The sequence below is a fragment of the Oryctolagus cuniculus genome, chromosome X (assembly GCF_051225735.1).
Source record: "Oryctolagus cuniculus isolate XC-2025 breed Fujian yellow rabbit chromosome X, ASM5122573v1, whole genome shotgun sequence".
NCBI lineage: Eukaryota > Metazoa > Chordata > Mammalia > Lagomorpha > Leporidae > Oryctolagus > Oryctolagus cuniculus.
This window is the reverse complement of record NC_142888.1, coordinates 103237909-103257956: the sequence shown is the minus strand read 5'-3', so window position 1 is coordinate 103257956 and position 20048 is coordinate 103237909. Positions and strand designations below refer to the sequence as shown.

Below are 20048 nucleotides of genomic sequence, written 5' to 3'. Positions count from 1 at the left end.
GCTTCTTTCGTTGAGCTCTTTCAAAATGTAAACGAACACATTCATCAGAAAAGAAAATCATATGGTGTAAATGAGCAGAAGACTGTGTCACAGCCACAGAGAGAATCTGTAGTATTACATTTAAATGGGTCCTTTTTCTTTGTGTGCCACGGGTGGAGGAAGGACTATTGGATTCGTAATTAAGAAGCAAACGGCACAGTTCAGCTGAAACACAGAGGTCCCTTCGGAGCGGGCCAGAGGCACTGGACACAGCTGTGAGGCCCAATTTGCACAGCGCGTTTGCAGCTCGCGACGCAGCCGGAAAGCAAGGCAGCGGAAGCGCCCGGGGAAGGAGTGGGCCGGCCGGCCAGCCGCAAAGTGGGCCAGCGGGCCAGCCGCAGACCCACCTCCCGGCCTCGGCGCGTTGGTACACAGGAGCCCGGGTGGCGGGGAACGGGTCCCCGCGGTTCGAGGCAGGGCCCTGAAACGTCCCCGGAGGCCTCCGGCGTCTGCTCCCTGCTGCCACCCGTGTAGCTTTGCCCCGTGGGCGAGCCCTCGAGGCCTGCGTCGTGCCCTCGGCGCCGCCGGCGCTTCAGCGCAGCCTCCATCTTGGGTGTCAGCATGGCGAGCGCCAGCGGCGCCGAGACCAGATTCGTTGTGGCAGACAAATACAAGCTGCTAAGGAAGATAGGGTCTGGTGGCTTCGGGGACATTTTCCTGGCTGTTAGCGTCACCGACGGCAAGCAGTGGGCCGTGAAGCTGGAGTCGCAGCACGCCGCGAGCCCCACACTGCGGGAAGAGCACCGACTCTACAAGATTCTCCAGGGTGGGGTCGGCATCCCCCGCATCCAGTGGTATGGGCAGGAGAGAGACTATAATGTGCTCGTCATGGATCTCCTGGGACCTAGCCTCGAAGACCTCTTCAACTTGTGTTCCAGAAGGTTCACGCTGAAAACTGTCCTGATGTTGGCCGACCAGATGATCACCAGGCTGGAATATGTGCATACGAAGAACTTCATACACGGAGACATTAAGCCCCATAACTTTCTAATGGGTACTGAGGGCTCCTGTAGGAAGTGTTTGGAATCTCCAGCGCGGAGGAGGAAGAGAGGCAGAGCTGCGAGTGCCTCTCGGGACCCCTCCTTCGCGCTACAGGACCAGGTATTCCTCATTGATTTTGGGTTGGCCAAAGCCTACCGAGACAACAGGACCAAGAAACACATAGCGTGCAGCGAGGCCAGAGTCTTCATTGGCACCGCTCAGTATGCCAGCATCAATGCACATCTCCGGATGGAGCAGAGTCGCCGAGATGACATGGAGTCCTTAGGCTATGTTTTGATGTATTTTAACAGAGGCAGCCTGCCCTGGCAACGAGTAAGGGCTGCAACAGTGAAGCAAGCTTTTGAAAAAATCCGTGACAAGAAGATGTCCACGCCCGTTGAAGTTTTATGCAAGGGGTTCCCTGAAGAGTTTGCCACGTACTTCAGGTATTGTCGTGGACTGAAGTTTGAGGAAGCCCCGGATTACACGTATCTGAGGCAGCTCTTCCGCAACCTTTTCGGGACCCTGAACTACCAGTATGACTATGCGTTTGACTGGACAGTGTTAAAGCAGAAAACAACAGCGCAGGCGGCATCTTGCAGTGTCAGGGCAAGCAGATCCAGAGCCCCAAAGGCAAGGAAACTGAGAAAACCAAGAGCAACTTAAAAGGTTCGTAAGCGTGAGGCGTGCAACAGCAGCAGCAGAGGAGACCATAGGAGCGGCAATGTTTATCCCCAAATCTAGGAATTTTCGTTCATGTCTATATTAGTCAGTGGTGTCAAGAACTTAATTTCATCATAGACAGGCCCCGGGCAGCATTGGTGATGCTTTCTGTATCTTGAGTTGTAGCCGCTGTAATTGTATTTACTTCCGAGATAGTGAATGATACTGTCTGATTTTCTTTTGCTTTTTGTTTCTCAAGTGAAAAAGTTAACTAATGGTTTGCACGTGAAAACTGGTGGAGACATTGTACAGATGTCACAGTTTTGTAAAAAGGTTTTGTTTTGAACCATAACTGCTTTGAAACTTTGTTTTAGAAGAGAGCATGAACAGTCTTCAGCCACCTTATTAGTGATTATAACTTCTCTATTGTGGATCTTGGGGTTTTTGTATCCTTGGGTTTGATCAGAGCAGTATTTGTTTCTCTCCAAATTAGAAATTTTTGTTCATATGTACGTTAGCCAGTAGTGTAAAGAACTTATTGTGAAGAACTTAATTTCATTATAAGCTGACCCTGGGCAGCATTGTGATGCTGTTTTGTGTCCTGAGTTATAGCTGCTGTAATTGTACTAACTTAGATGTGAAACATGGTTTCTGGCTTTCTATTTCATTTATTTTTTCAAGTGGAAAAGTTAACTAAATGGTTGACAAACACAAATTGGTGGAGAAATTATGCATATGCTAATTTTTTTTTTTTTTACTTTAAACTTCGCTGCTCTGAAACTGTATCACAGAAGGCATGAATAGTCTTCCACCACGGTTGTTATAATCGTAAATTCTCCAAATGTTGGACTATTACGTTTTTTATTTTTTTATTTTTTGAAAGGCAGAGTTACAGAGGCGTGGATAGAGAGAGAGAGAGAGAGAGAGAGAGAGAGAGAAAGAGGTCTTCCATCTGCTGGTTCACTCCCCAAATGGCTGCAGTGGCCGGAGCTGAGCCAATCTGAAGCCACTTGATAGTGGCTTCCTACAAGTCTCCCACTCGGGTGCAGGGGCCCAAGTACTTGGGCCATCTTCTACTACTTTCTCAGACCATAGTTGAAAATTGGATCGGAAGTGGAGCAGCCAGGATTCCAACTAGTGCCCGTATGGGATTCTGGCACTTCTGGTGGTGACTTTACCTGCTATGCCACAGCACTGGCCACTGGGCTTTTTCTACCCCAGGGTTGCATAGTGTTACTCATTTAATACATTCTGCAAATGGTTTTGTTCTTGTTTGCAAGGTAGTTGATATGGTAGCAACCAAATATTCCAGTGTTTGAGCATATGAAAGACTGCCTGCTCACCTGTGCTAGAAATAATAGTATCTGTTTCCATCTGATTATAGCTCTTGCCTGTATTACTGCTGAACTAGGATCATTTTACTTCTTACTTGTTGATCTGTTTATTTAGTGAAGTATTAAGCCCTCAAGCATAATGCTAAATAGATATATTACCTCCAAAACTAAAAAGAAAGAAAGGGATAGGAAGTGAGGGCAAAGGTGAGAGGGACGAAGGAAGTATCCTTAGATATTTAGAATTGTAACTAGGAATTATATTGAATGTTTTCTGATTGTGTTAATATTATATTAAAATAGAAAGAAAAACTTGGTGACTACTAGATAACCCTTAGGATACTGCATTAACTCTATGTTTTTTTATGTTAAAAAATAAAAAGCTTAATTTTCACAGAATTTTTGTTAAGATCTTACAAGTGAACATTTGTGTATGTTGCTTAAATAAATGCTATCACTATAAGCATCTAAAAAATTAAAGATTCATATTTAAAGTATGGCTCCTTTAATGTAATTATCTTTGGGAAAAATGGAAACACAAAGAATATACTAATTTTCCCACACTCTGCCTCTTATAGACATCAGAGGATAGCTGATATTTATCCATGGCCTAAAAATCCTTATCATATTGAATTGATGATTCCCATAAACATTTTCTTCATTTATACAATACAAGATGTACAAATGCTATTTCAATGTGTTTTTAAAGATTTATTTATTTATTTGAAAGGCAGATTTACAGAGAGGCAGGGGCAGAGAGATAAAAGGAGAGAGGGAGAGAGAGAGAGGTCTTCCATCTGCTGGTTCACTCCTCAAATGTCCACAATGGCTGGAGCTGGGCTGATCCGAAGCCACAAGCCTGGAGCCTCTTCCAGGTCTCCCACATGGGTGCAGGGGCCCAAGGACTTGGGCTATCCTCCACTGTTTTCTCAGGCCATAGCAGAAAACTGGAGCAGTTGGGACTCGAACCAGGACACATATGGGATGCCAGCACTGCAGGCTGTGGCTTTACCAGCTATGCCACAACACCATCCTCCAATGTTAATTTTTGAAAAATGGGAGAAAAATAATTCAAGGCATTGTTCTCTTGGGTTATCACTTTGTTGATGGATAAAGGGGCCTTCTTGTCTCCCTTCTTTTGTAAGAGTCCAATTTGGAAGGGATTCTTTCTTTCATGTTTTGTTAATTAATTAATTAATTTACTACAGTTTATTTTAAAGCAAGAGAGAAAGGCAGAGACACAGATTTTGTCTCTGCTGGTTCACTCCCCAAATACTCTGAACAGCAGGGTCTCGGTCAGTCTGAAGCCATGAACCTGAGATTTAATATGGGTCTCCCACACGGAAGGTAGGGATCCAGATATTTGAGCTATGACCTATTGCCTCTTGGGCTGTGCATTAGCAGGAAGCTGGAATCAGGAGATGCAGCAGGGCATCGAATCCAGGCATTCTGACATATCTTTAACTGTTGTGGCCAACACCCATATCCTAGAGCCTGATTTTACAAATAATGTCCATTTTCTACTATCCATTCAAATAATTTTCATGTACTCCCTGCCTTTCTCTGGACAGTCTGTGTTCTCCAGAATCACACCTTTTGCCCAAATCAGTGATATGATTCCAAGGAATTAAACCTAGATCAGCAGTAAAAATATAGCACCACCTAAGACTAAATTGATAGCTGAGAAATTAAGGGGCCCTGCTGATGGGTAACCATGTGTGTAGGTCATTTCATCAGATAAAGCTGTGACTGGGGAACTGAAAACAAGAAAAAGTTGATGCTAGGCTATGTAGACTCTACAATTATACCATGAATATGTTGAAAAAATGGAGTATTAGTGACATGGCAACAACTGCTACCACTAACAACAATCCTTAGACAAACAGAAGACAGAGTCAGTTATAGGACAAAGACAAAGATTTAATAGAGCAAAGATGGTATAAAACCTAGCTTAAGCCTGAAAAGAAGAAGAGCTTGAGGTACCTGAATAACAAAGCAGATTGGACAATCAAGAGCCTAATACTCTGATTATATTGGTTTTCCATTTTTGATAGGCCTGGGTTAGAAATTTGCCTCACAATGTTATTTTTGTTTACTTTTTTATCATTTTGTAATATTTGCTTCATATTTAAGTGTTGAATTGTACATATACCTATTATTTTTAAAGAAGCCACAGATATATTAATATCACATAATGAATTCATGACCAAGGTCATGAAATGAGAAAAGAAGATGTGTTTTAAACTAGAGTATAATTCAGAGTAAACATTTATAAATATCTACCTAAGAAATAATATGTCAACATTTTAAAAGTATATATGTATATTAACATTCACATATGAGAGAAAACTTGTAGTATTTTTCTTTTTGTGTCTGACTTACCTCATTTAGCATAATCAAGTCCAGTTCCATCCAGTTTATTGAAAATATCAGAATTTAATTCTGTTTTTATGGCTGAGTGATATTCTATCATGTGTATATGTGTATCCTATTTCGCTGTTCATCAATTGAGCCATGTAGATTGATTTCAGCCCTTTGCTATTGTAAAAAGTATTGCAATAGGTACAGACCACCAGTATATATTTCATATGTTAACTTCATTGCCTTTGTATATTTCACAGAAATGGAATAGCTGGGTCATATGGTAATTCATTTTCAGATTTTGAAGAACAAACATACTGCCCTCTCTTGGGCTGCACATTAGCAGGAAGCTAGAATTTGGAAGTAAAGTTGGGCATTGAACCCAGACACTCTGAAATGTCTTAATGTGCCATAGACCCACACCTAGGATAATCATGGCTGTAAACTTTCCTCTTCATACAACTTTTGCTGTATCCTACATTTTGATATGTTATGTGTCCCTTTTATTAGATGCATGCAAATTTTAAAAATTTCCTTTAGATGACTGGTTGCTCTTTCAGGAGCATGTATTTGTGTAACATCTAGAGTTTCTTTTGTTTGCAATGTCCAAATTTATTCCACTGTGGTCAGAAATGGTACATGATATGCTTTTTTGCTTTTTAAAAGATCTACATAACATTTTTATTATGAAAATTTAGTATAAATATTTATGAAATTCACAAAGTCCAAAGAATTTAAAATTAACAAACTGTCCAAAGTAGAAATGAGTAATCTCAACATTCCCCTATCTGTTAAAACAATTAAACCATAATTAAAAACTTTTTCATAAATTTTTTATTGGGAATGAGTTTCATTGGTTAATTGTATTAAACATTCATAAAATAATAACACTCATCTACTCAAACTCCTTTATATACTAGGATAAATGAAAAAAAAAACTATTCATCTAATGAAAATAGCTAAATGTTCATACTCTTATTTAACCAGTCAGTGAAAGAACAGAAATTTGCAGGCAACTTTTTTAAAGTTCTGTTTTAAAATCTTTAGTTTTAAATTTTCAATTATTTTTTAACAGAGTCGATATAGTTTATAGATACATTTATTTTTAAAGATTTATTTATCTGAAAGGCAGAGTTACAGAGAGGAGGGAGAGATGGGGAGAGAGGGAGATCTGTTGCAGTTGGTTTCTCAACAATGTTGCAGTGGATTCCTTTATGAGAGGAGGAACGTGGTGGGGGTAAGAGGTGCGAAGTCACCACACAGACCCCGGGAGTTGGATGAAAGCAGGCTTGAGGCAAGCAGCCCGCAGACTAGTTTATTTCAGTTGGTACAACATCTTATATAGCCAAGACCAGCCAATCCGGTCAAGGGGCGGTCTATGCCCCAACCAATCACAGCCTGTTGCCGGGCAGTTTCCAAAGCCATCCAATCACAGCCTGTTGCCAGGCAGGCTCCATTGCCAGGTGGGATTCAAAGCCATCCAATCACAGCCTGTTGCCAGGCAGGCTCCATTTGCCATGTGGGTTTCAAAGCCATCCATTCACAGCCTGTTGCCAGGCACGCTCCGTTGCCAGGTGGGTTTCAAAGCCATTCCTGAGTAACTGATGCTAGCTTGCCAGCTGCCACCTTGGCATGGCCTTCTCATTCCACCACAATATTCCATCACTGGCTAACTCTCCAAATGGTCGCCATGGCCAGGGCTGGGCCTCGTTCTTTCCAATGGGATCTCACTCACAGAGATCTTTCATTTAGGTCTTTTTTTTTGGCAGAGTGTCTTGGCTTTCCATATCTAAAATACTCTTGTGGGCTCTTCAGCCATATCCGAATGCCCTAATGGCTGATTCTGAGGCCAGAATGCCATTTAGGACATCTGGCATTCTATGAGTCTACTGTGTATCCCATTTCTCACGATGGATCGTCCTCACCATTTTTGATTCTATAGGTTAGTATGAGCAGACACTAGTCCTGCTTGTGTGATCCCTTTGACTCTTAGACCTATCAGTGTGATCAATTGTGAACTGAAGTTGATCACTTGGGCTAGTGAGATGGCATTGGTACATGCAACCTTGATGGGATTGTATTGGAATCCCCTGGCACTTTTCTAACTCCGCCATTTGGGGCAAGTCCAATTGAGCATGTCCCAAATTGTACATTTCCTCCCTCTCTTATTCCCACTCTTATATTTAACAGGGATCACTTTTCAGATAAAATTTAAACACCTAAGAATAATTGTGTGTTAATCACAGAGTTCAACCAATAGTACTAGAAGAGAAAAATTACTAAAATGGATAAAGTATTAAGTTTTACATCAACAGTCAGGACAAGGGCTGATCAAGTCACTGTTTCTCATAGTGTCCATTTCATTTCAACAGGTTTCCCCTTTGGTGCTCAGTTAGTTGTTGCAGATCAGGGAGAACATATGATATTTGTCCCTTTGGGACTGGCTTAATTCACTCAGCATGATGTTTTCCAGATTCCTCCATCTTGTTGCAAATGACCGGGTTTCATTGTTTTTGACTACTGTATAGTATTCTATAGAGTACATGTCCCATAATTTCTTTATCCAGTCTACTGTTGATGGGCATTTGGGTTGGCTCCAGGTCTTAGCTATTGTGAATTGAGCTGCAATAAACATTAATGTGCAGACAGCTTTTTTGTTTGCCAATTTAATTTCCTTTGGGTAAATTCCAAGTAGTGGTATGGCTGGGTTGTATGGTAGGGTTACATTCAGGTTTCTGAGGAATCTCCAGACTGACACTTCCATAGTGGCTAACCAGTTTGCATTCCCACCAACAGTGGGTTAGTGTCCCTTTTTCCTCACATCCTCACCAGCATCTATTGTTGGTAGATTTCTGAATGTGAGCCATTCTAACTGGGGTGAGGTGAAACCTCATTGTGGTTTTGATTTGCATTTCCCTGATGGCTAATGATCTTAAACATTTTTTCATGTCTCTGTTGGCCATTTGGATTTCCTCTTTTGAAAAATGTCTATTGAGATCCTTGGCCCATCTCTTAAGTGGGTTGTTTGTTTTGATGTTGTGGAGTTTCTTGATTTCTTTGTAGATTCTTGTTATCAACCCTTTATCTGTTGCATAGTTTGCAAATATTTTTCCCATTCTGTAAGTTGCCTCTTCATTTTCCTGACTGTTTCTTTTGCAGTACAGAAACTTCTCAATTTGATGCAATCCCAACAGTTAATTTTGGCTTTTACTGCCTGTGCTTCTGGGGTCTTTTCCAAGAAGTCTTTGCCGGCACCTATATATTGCAAGGTTTCTCCAATGCTCTCTAATAATTTGATGGTGTCGGGTCGTAGATTTAAGTTTTTAATGCATGTTGAGTGAATTTTTTGTAAGGTGAAAGGTAGGGGTCTTGCTTCATGATTCTTTCATGGAAATCCAGTTTTCCCAGCACCATTTATTGAATAGACTGTCCTTACTGCCGGGATTGGTTTTGCATCCTTGATCAAATATGAGTTGGCTGTAGATGTTTGGATTGATTTCTGGTGTTTCTATTCTGTTCCATTGGTCTATCCATCTGTTTCTGTACCAGTACCACACTGTTTTAATTATAACTGCCCTGTAGTATGTCCTGAAATCTGGTATTGTGATGATTCCAGCTTTGTTTTTGTTGTATAACATTGCTTTAGCTATTCGAGGTCTCCTATGTCTCCATATGAATTTCACATCATTTTTTCCAGATCTGAGAAGAAGTTCTTTGGTATCTTGATTGGTGTTGCAGTTAATGTATAAATTGCTTTTGGGAGAATGGACATTTTGATTATGTTGATTCTTTCAATCCATGAGCATGGAAGATTTTTCCATTTCTTGGTATCCTCTTCTATTTCTTTCTTTAAGGTTTTGTAATTTTCATCGTAGAGATCTTTAACATCCTTGGTTAAGTTTATTCCAAGGTATTTGATTGTTTTGTAGCTATTGTGAATGGGATTGATCTTAGAAGTTCTTCCTCAGCCATGGCATTGCCTGTGTATACAAAGGCTGTTGATTTTTGTGCATTGATTTTATATCCTGCTACTTTGCCAAACTCTTTTTTTTTGACAGGCAGAGCGGACAGTGAGAGAGAGAGAGACAGAGAGAAAGGTCTTCCTTTGCCGTTGGTTCACCCTGCAATGGCCACCGCGGCCAGCGCGCTGCGGCCGGTACACCACGCTGATCTGATGGCAGGAACCAGGTACTTATCCTGGTCTCCCATGTGGTGCAGGGCCCAAGCACTTGGGCCATCCTCCACTGCACTCCCTGGCCACGGCAGAGAGCTGGCCTGGAAGAGGGGCAACCGGGACAGAATCTGGTGCCCCAACCTGGACGAGAACCCAGTGTGCTGGCTTTGCAAGGTGGAGGATTAGCCTAGTGAGCCGCGGCGCCGGCAGCCAAACACTTCTATGAATTCCAATAGTCTCTGAGTAGAGTTCTTGGGTTCCCCTAAATAAAGAATTATATCATCTGCAAAGAGGGATAATTTGAGTTCTTCCTTCCCAATTTGTATCCCTTTAATTTCTTTTTTTTGCCTAATAGCTCTGGCTAAAACTTCCATAACTATATTGAATTGCAGTGGTGAGAGTGGCCATCCCTGTCTGGTACCAGATCTCAGTGGAAATGCTTCCAACTTTTCCCCATTCAATAGGATGTTGGCCGTGGGTTATTCATAATTAACTTTGATTGTATTGAGAAATGTTCCTTCTGTACCCAGTTTGCTTAGTTTTCATCATGAAAGGGTGTTGTATTTTATCAAATGCTTTCTCGGCGTCTATTGAGATAATTATGTTTTTATTCTGCAGTCTGTTAATGTGGTCTATCACATCGATTGTTTTGCGAACTTTGAAACCATCCCTGCATTCCAGGTATAAATCCCACTTGGTCTGGGTGGATGATCTTTCTGATGTGTTGTTGCATTCTATTGGCAAGAATTTTATTGAGGATTTTTGCATCTATGTTCATCAGGGATATTGGTCTGTAATTCTCTTTCAATGCTGTATCTTTTTCCGGCTTAGGAATTAAGGTGATGCTGGCTTCATAGAAAGAATTTGGGAGGATTCCCTCTGTTTTGATTGTTCTGAGTAGTTTGAGAAGAATTGGAGTTAGTTCTCCTTTAAATGTCTGGTAGAATTCAGCAGTGAATCCATCTGGTCCTGGGCTTTTCTTTGTTGGGAGGGCCTTTAATACTGTTTCAATTTCTGTCTCAGTTCTGTTGGCATGGTATATCTTTTTCTAGCCTTTCACTTTCAGTCTGTATGGATCTTTGTTGGAAAGATGTGTTTCTTGTAAGCAGCAAATAGATGGGTTTTGTTCCTTAACCCAATCAGCCAATCTGTGTCTTTTAACTGGACAGTTCAGGCCATTAACGTTCGATGTGACTATTGATAAGTAGTAACTTTGCCCTGCCATTTGTCAAAGATATTTTCTAATGTATGTTTTGAACTTCCTGTAATCTTTTGCTGTGAGGTTTCCTTCCTTTACCTTCTTTCATATTGATGACCATGTTTCTGTGTTTCTGTGTGTAACACATCTTTAAGCATCTTTTGCAGGGCTGGACAAGTGGAAACAAATTCTTTCAATTTCTGTTTGCTGTGAAAGGTCTTTATTTCACCTTCATTCACAAATGATAGCTTTGCAGGATATAATATTCTGGGCCGGCAGTTTTTCTCTCTTAGTAGCTGGGCTATATCTCGCCATTCCCTCCTAGCTTGTAGGGTTTCTGATGAGAAGTCTGCTGTGATTCTAATTAGAGATCCTCTGAGAGTAATCTGACGTTTCTCTCTTGCACATTTTAGGATCTTTTCTTTATGTTTCACTGTGGTGAGTTTAATTACAACGTGTCATGGTGAGGATCTCTTTTGGTCATGTTTATTAGGGGTTCTATGAGCTTCCTGTACTAGGATGTCTCTGTCCTTCTCCAAATCCAGGAAGTTCTCTGCAAATATCTCACTAAAAATGCCTTCTAATCCTTTCTCCCTCTCCATGCCTTCAGGAACTCCTAGAACCCGAATGTTGTTTTTTTTAATAGTATCCTGTAGATTCCCAACAATATTTTTTAGGTTTCTAATTTCCTCTTCTTTTCTTTGGTTTGACTGTATCCTTTCCTGTTCTCTGTCTTCTAAGTCCGATATTCTCTCTTCTGCTTCACCCATTCTGTTTTTAAGGCTCTCTAATGTGTGTGTCATTTGATCTATTGAATTCTTCATTTCATTATGATTTCTCTTCACTATCACAGTTTCATGTTCTACTAGTTGTTTCATTTCATTTTGATTCCTCCTTAATACTTCATTTTCACGAGAGAGATTTTCTATCTTGTCCATTAAGGATTCCTGTAGTTCAAGAATTTGTTTTTGAGAACTTATTAATGTTCTTATCAATTTTTTGAGATCTGCTTCTTGCATTTCTTCTATCTCATCATCTTCATAATCTTGAATTGGGGTGTCTTTTTCATTCAGGGGCATCATAGTGTCTTCCTTGTTCTTATTACCTCAGTTTCTGCGTTTGTTTGACATTGTGGAGATATTCTTGGGTTTCTTCACCGTGGTGCTTTTTTTTTTTATACTACGACTCTAGATTAAGTGGACTGTCTGCTTTTGATGGATCCATAGAGGCTGTGATGGGTGTGGCCAAAGAGCTCTTTTTGGTTCTTCAGGGTTAACGGTGTGCCAAAGGTGACTCACCTTGATTGTTCTCTCGCTCTCTCTCTCTCTCTCTCTCTTTTTTTGACTCAGTTGGGAAGGGGGAGTAATTCCGCACAGCTCCTCTTCCAGTGCTGGCCCACAGACTCTGAGGCTGGGCTTCCAAGCGGTGGGTGACCTTGCTCACCCTGTAGGTCCTCTGTGTCACATCCACTAGATCTGGAAGAGTTTCCTCTGCAATTTTTTCCTGAGCCTTTTCCTGAGGCTACAGTAACTCCACTTTTATTAAACTATCTTTTCCCAGACTATCAGTGCGCGCCGTCACTATTCCACCATCTTGGCTCCGCCCTCCAAGTGTTTTACTTTCAAAACTTGGGTTGTACCTTTCCATTCCTCCGTGGTCTGTAAATTTTCATTGAGAAATGTGGCCCTCATAATGGAAATTGCGTTAAAAGTGCCCTGGTGCTTTTCTCTTGAAAATGCTAGCATTCTCTCTTTGTGTTGCACTTCTGAAAGTTAGACCATAGGGACCAGCACTGTGGTGTAGCGGGCTTCCTATACAGGGGCCCATTGAATCTCAGTGACCCACTTCTGACCTAGCTACCTGGTAATGCACCTGGGAAAGCAGCAGAAGATGACCCAAGTCTTTGGGCCCATGCACCCAGTGAGCGACCTAGAAGAAACTCCTGATTCCTGGCTTGGATTGGCCCATCTCTGGCCATTTAAACCATTTGGGGAGTGAACCAGCAGATGGAAGATTGATTTCTCTCTCTCCCTCTGTGTGTGTGTGTGTGTGTGAGTGTGTAACTCTGCCTTTCAAATAAATAAATGAACCTTTTTTTAAAAAGAAAGTTTGATTGTAATGTGTCATGGTGAGGTTATTTAATGTTCAGGTGTAATTGAGGACCTATGATCTTCTTGTATTTGGATGTCCATTTATTTTTTTTCTTTTTATTTTATTTATTTATTTATTTTTGGACAGGCAGAGTTAGACAGTGACAGAAAGAGACGGAGAGAAAGGTCTTCCTTTTTCCGTTGGTTCACCCCCCAAATGGCCGCCACAGCTGGCACACTGCGCTGATCCGAAGCCAGGAGCCAGGTGCTTCCTCCTGGTCTCCCATGCTGGTGCAGGGGCCCAAGCACTTGGGCCATCCTCCACTGCGTTTCCAGGCCACAGCAGAGAGCTGGACTGGAAGAGGAACAACCAGGATGGAATCCAGTGCCCCAACCAGGCCTAGAGCACAGGGTGCTGGTGCCGCAGGCAGGAGGATTAGCTAAGTGAGCCGCTGCGCTGGCCCTGGATGTCCATTCATCCTCCAAATTGGGGGAATTTTCTGCTATTATTTCATTAAGATATTGTCTAATTCACTGTTTTTCCACATTCCTTCAGGGACTCCCAACACTCAAAATATTGGTTGGATTCATATTACACAGATCCCAAACACTGTTTCTATTTTATTTTTTCTCCTTTTTCAGCCCAACTGAAATACTTCAAAATACCTATCTTTAGGATCAAATATTATTTATTCTGCCTGATCCAGTGTGCTGTAAAGGCTTTCAAATGTATTTTAAGTCGATTTCTTAAGTTCTTAATTTATATGATTTCTTTATTTTTTAAACATCTTTGTCTCTTTACTGAATTTTTCATTCATATCATGAATTGTTTTCCTAGTTTCATTTAAATGTTTGTTTTTATCTATATTCACTTACAGTACTTCTAGTAATTTATAATCATTCTTTCGAATCCTTTATCAGACATAACATCAATATCCTTTTATTTGTGGTAAGATACTAAAGTCTTATTATGTTCCTTGCCATATTGCCTTGATTTTTCATCATCACATATTATTACATTGATTTCTTTTGCTTCTGGAGAATTGACTGTTTCTACCATTTCAGAGAATGGTTTTCACGGATTGAAGGTTTTTTCTGAAGATGAAACTTTGGGTATTTGTGTGGTAGACTACTTTAGTCTCAGTTCTTTTTGGACTCTGTAGTACAGTCACCCTAGATCATTTTATGATGTAGTTGATGGCAGCAATAGAAATATGGTACCTTTCTGGTGCTCAGCGTCATTGCTTGGTTCCCTGTCACATAGTTCCCATCTTCCAAGGGAGGGACTGGAGTCAGGAGCTTCTCAAGTGGTGGAAACAGGCCCTGCTATTCATCAAGTGGGCCTGTACACAAATACCCAGCCACTACCCAAGTCAGGAGCTGGAATTGTGAGATCATATCTGGCTCCAGGAGTGGGAGTTGATTGATCTCATAGACTCCCATCCACTGCGAACTACAGGCCCCAAGAGTAATGCACATGGCTGGATCTCCCAGAAGATTGGCTGGGGCCATGAGAGTAACTGTGGTTCTAGGACAGCAAAACAAGCCTTCTTGGGCCATGCTGTGTGAGCCAAGTGCTGAGCTGGTCAGGCGCAGAAATTCTAAGCTGGAGCCATGAGCAAGCAGCAACATATCAGCCTTGGAGGGATATAGTAGCATCATAATACCCACTGGAGGAACTGAAGTCTCAAATCTCATGATGAATCTGGGCAGGGTAGGGAAATTCCATACCATAACCTCTAGCAAGTAGCCTGTAGCTAGGCAGAAAATGAAAGCTTGTGCCAGAGTCTGAAGGGAGTGAAAAGTGTGCTCTGCTAAGCAGGGCATTGAAAGCCTAAACCACAGCACCAAATAAACTCTCTGCGTGCTGGGCTGGACTGGGCTCAGGAACCTCCAGTATTTGTTTGTGAGAGGTACAAGAGCTTAAAGTGATGCTTGGGATAGATCAAGTGCAGAAATCCCTGGTAGCATCAATGGGAGGCCTTGGGGACCCCTAGCAACCAGGAGCTTGATCTTCAGGCCTCTCAATGCCATGGTGATGGGAGCAGGCTGGATGCACTGTCCAAAGTGAATGCACTGTTGTGAGCGGGGGCACATTCCCTATTTTGTGCTCTAATCCTACTGCAAGTATCACCCATGGTGCTCAGGCAGTTCAGAGCCTCAGTGGGCAGAATGAATGGGGTCATGTGAATCTTGACAGAGTCTTGGTGCACATGGGTGCAGGCATCAATGAGTGATGTTGCAAATGACCAGGTGAGGGGAGGCATTGGGATATAGGCTAACCCAGAAGTCTGAGGGTGGCAGGCATCTTTACTTCTGGAATCCTGAGGGCTGGCTGCTCTTCTTCTACTGCCCCTGGAGGTGCAGAATGCTGTGTGGGCCAGGGTGCCAGGGTTGCCTTTGCTCTGTTAGGCCCAGCAGACTTGTGAGACTCCATCTTCCTTGCTAGAGTGCTGGAATGTCTGTGGAGCCCCTGGAAAGCAGATGCCCAAGGGCTTTTACCTACTGGTGCAGTATATATTCCAACAGTGACTCCTTTCTCAAGATGACTCTACACCGCCACAGCCTGTGCTCTGAGCCTTGTTGGGGAAGAGATAATGTGAGAACCTTCTGTGAAGAAAAGCAGGCTGCGAGTATTTCGGGGAGCTCTCCTTTCTGAGCATCTGGTCTGTGGTGACGGGATCCTCTCTGGCAAGGACCGCCTATATGGAATTCCTGCAGATGGCCTCCACTGAGTATCTCATGCTCACACCTTCCCCTGCAACAGGGAATTCGCCTGGCCTTAGGGTCAGGGATTCAGGTGATGGTTGATTCTGTTCCTCCCCATATGCTGCTATCCTTGGGCTTAGGGTCCTACCATGTTTTCGCTGTGTTCCAGGGCGCTTCCTTTTGCTCTAACCTGAATATGGATTAGATAGCTACTTTTTGTCTTCTCATTTGAGGAGGTGATGAATGCGGGACTTTCTTCTTCAGCCATATTAAAAACTCTCACAATGTTCTCCATGTGTTCTTATTAGGGTATATCTAAGGTTGAAAATAGAAGCTCACAACTGTTTCTAATGTTCTTGTTTCAAAATAATTGCTGTTTATTCTGTGTCATTGATGTTGAGAAATAGAAATTACTTCACTTGATAGCAGAATCACTGATATTCTGAAAAAGATATTTTAAAAAGAGTCGTATTTAGTATCATGTAAGCATATTTCACATTTCACAAAATCAATCATAGGTGGAATCATTTTATGTCACTATGGCATGTTATGCTTTTATTATTTGTTCAAAATATTTACTTCTCCAGTCCATCAGGTCCATGACAATACTCATGAAGCTTATCCACATAGGAAATTATCATTCCTACCACATCCCTGCCAGACTTTTCCATGTGACTTGTTTGGTCAATGAAATGTGTGTAGAATGGACATATATCCAATAACTATGATACATGCGTCCACCATTACTCATTTTGCTCTACACCAAGTCATACATTCCTCAGACAAGGGATTTTCATTCAACTGGAATCTTCAAATGAAGAAGCAGTGAAGAGCTAAAATTTAGCTATAAAGATTTCTAATGTGGATAAGAAATGAACCTTTGTAAAGCACTGACAGTTTTAAAAAGATTTGTTTATTTGAAACACAGAGAGAAAGAGAAAGAGAGAGAGAGAGAGAGAGAGAGAGAGAGAGAATGAATCTTCCATGCACTAGTTCACTCCCCCACGTGCAAGTGGCTACAATGACCAGGACTGGGCTGACCTCAAGCCTCAAGCCAGGAGCCAGGGGCTTCATTGGGGTCTCCCACATGAGTCCAGAGACCCATAGACTAGGGCCATCTTCCACTGCTTTCCCTGACACATTATCAGGGATCTGGTATGAAATGGAGAAGCAGTGACTTGAAGTGAGCCCTATATATGATGCTGGCATCACAGGGGCATCTTAATCTACTACACCACAATGCCAGTCCTGACAATGAAATTTTGAGGGTATTTCTCATTGCAGTGGTACATAGCCTAAGCTAATACAATCAGTCCTTTTACTCAACTGCTCATCTCCCCCATTCCATTAATTGTATTATCCAAAATCATAAACTTTCAAATAAGAGAAGGAATCTCATGGATCATTCAATCCAACCCAACTGAGGGAGTAATCCTAATTATGTCCTTCTCAAAAACTGATTTTTTTTTTGTTCTAGTACTATTGGTTGAACTCTGTAATTAGCACACAATTATTCTTAGGTGTTTAGATTTAACTGAAAAGTGATCCCTGTTAAATATAAGAGTGGAAATAAGAGAGGGAGGAGATGTACAATTTGGGACATGCTCAATCAGACATGCCCCAAATGGTGGAGTTAGAAACGTGCCAGGGGATTCCAGTAAAATCCCATCAAGGTGGCATGTACCAATGCCATCTCACTAGTCCAAGTGATCAATTTCAGTTCACAATTGATCACACTGATAGGTCTAAGAGTCAAAGGGATCACACAAGCAAGACTAGTGTCTGCTAATACTAACTGATAGAATTAAAAAGGGAGAGAACGATCCAACATTGGAAGTGGGATACACAGCAGACTCATAGAATGGCAGATGTCCTAAATGGCATTCTGGCCTCAGAATCAGCCCTTAAGGCATTCAGATCTGGCTGAAGAGCCCATGAGGGTATTTTAGGCATGGAAAGCCAAGACACTCTGGCAAAAACAACAACAACAACAACAACACACCTAAATGAAAGATCTCTGTGAGTGAGATCCCAGTGGAAAGAACAGGTCATCAAAGAAGGAGGTACCTTTCTCTGAAGGGAGGAGAGAACTTCCACTTTGACTATGACCCTGTCTGAATAAGATTGGAGTTGGCAAACTCAAAAGGCTTCCATAGCCTTGGCAACTCATGACTAGAGCCTAGGGAGATTACTGACACCATAAACAAGAGTGTCAAATTGTTAAGTCAACAACAGGAGTCACTGTGTTGGGATCTGTCCTTAATGTGTTGTCCAATGTGAAGTAATGCTATAACTAGTACTGAAACACTATTTTACACTTTATGTTCTGTGTGGGTGCAAACTGATGAAATCTTTACTTTACATATACTAAATCGATCTTCTGTATATAAAGAGAATTGAAAATGAATCTTGATGTGAATGGAATGGGAGAGGGAGCAGGAGATGGAAGGGGTGTGAGTGGGAGGGAATTATGGGGGAGGAAAGCCATTGTAATCCATAAACTATACTTTGGAAATTTATATTTACTAAATAAAAGTTAAAAGAAGCATATGAAATCTTGATAAAATTATGCAGAAATATATTTTATGGGTAGCAGCATTACAGAATCTCATTTAATTTGTAATATAATTGTATTCTTAGTTATAAAGCATTTTCTATTGGTTTTCACATGTTTGAGGAAACCACTCTGTTCAAAGTAGATATTTGAAGTGTGGTAGGGTGTGAAGAAGTATTATTCCACTGGTATAGAAAAGTGAGGTAGAAGTATGATTAACATTGTAAGTGAGTACGTTTAAGAGAGGGAGATGCACAGAGCAAACAACTATGATTTTTTTTGCATCACAATTTATAGGACTTAATGCAGATGGGTGTTTCCTATAATGTAATTCTGCAGTAGATACAGCTTGAACAAACAAACAAAAATAAACAGATAGAAATAACCAAATGAGACCTATAAAAAAAAAGAAGATAAAAAAACTGATGTTGGTGCTGGCATTTTTTCACAGTGTGTTGAACCACCACCTGCAATGCTGACATTCCATATGAGTGCCAGTCTGAGTTCTGACTTCTCCCCTTCTGATTCTGCTCCCTGCTAATGCACCTAGGAAGGTAGCAGAAGGTGGCCAAAGTGCTTGGGACCTACGACCCATTTGGGAGACCTGGGTTGAAGTTCCAAGCTCCTGTCTTTGACCTGGTTCAGCCAGTCATTGTGGCCACTTACTGAGTGAACCAAGGGATGGAACATTTTTCTGACTTTCGCTCTTTCAAATAAACAAATAAATTTTTAAAAATTGATGATGCATATAGCCTTTATCCTAGAAACTGTTGAGGCAGTATTATCACTTTTACATAAATATAATGTTTACAGACTCCTTTTTATATTGATTCAGAGTCTAGTCCTACTTCAATCTATAATTGTGTCCATTTATTATTTAATGTTGATGCATATAGAATACTTGTGAACATACCTATTATATTACTTTGTTAGATTTGATCCATGGTATATAAAAGTAAGCAAGAGAGGAGTAGCTCATAAGGTAGAAAGGAGCTTCAACACATTTACAGCTGATTTCTCCTTGAAATAATCTGTGAAGATGCCATTGGGATGGTATATTCAACATTCTGAAAGAAAAAAAAATGTCCATCACCCACGAATGCTATGGGTACAAAATTATCCTCCAAAAATGAAAGGGAAATAAGATATTCACCGTTAAACAAAAACCAAAATTGCTTACCACTGGTAGATTTGTCTTACAAGAAATGACAAAGGTAGAAGTTCACGCTGAAATGAAAGGCTGTTGAACAGTATCCTGAATCCACATGAGGAAATGAAAAACACTGCCAGAGTTAACTTTATAGTTAATACATAAATCTCAATGTTAATCTACTTTTCGTTTGTGATTTTTTTCTATATGGTTTAAAAGCCAATTACCTAGAGCAATAATTATAACTATGTTTTATTTTATTTTATTAACTTTTATTTGATAAATACAAATTTCCAAAGTATAGCTTTTTGATTACAGTGACTTCCCCCCAAAAAAACTTCCCTCCCACCCACAACCCTCCCATCTCCTGCTCCCTATCCATTCCATTCACATCAAGATTGATTTTCAGTTATCTTTATATACAGAAGATCAATTTAGTATATATTAAGTAAAGATTTCAACAGTTTGAACCAAAACAGAAACACAAAGTGTAAAGTACTGTTTGAGTATTAGTTATAGCATTAATTCTCATTGTACAATGCATTAAGGACAGAGGTCCTACATGGGGAGTAAGTGCACAGTGACTCCTGTTGTTGACTTAACAATTTGGCACTCTTATTTATGACGTCAGTAATCTCCCTAGGGTCTTGTCATCAATTTCCAAGGCTATGGAAGCCTTTTGAGTTTGCCAACTCCAATCTTATTCAGACAGGGTCATAGTCAAAGTGGAAGTTCTCTCCTCCCTTCAGAGAAAGGTACCTCCTTCTTTGATGACCTGTTCTTTTCACTGGGATATCA

General features: G+C 41.1%; 1 pseudogene; it reads left to right on the top strand.

Moving 5' to 3' along the window:
* The first annotated feature begins 341 nt into the window (after positions 1 to 341).
* Positions 342 to 1697, top strand: LOC100355486 (casein kinase I pseudogene; annotated as a pseudogene).
* The last annotated feature ends 18351 nt before the right edge of the window (positions 1698 to 20048 follow it).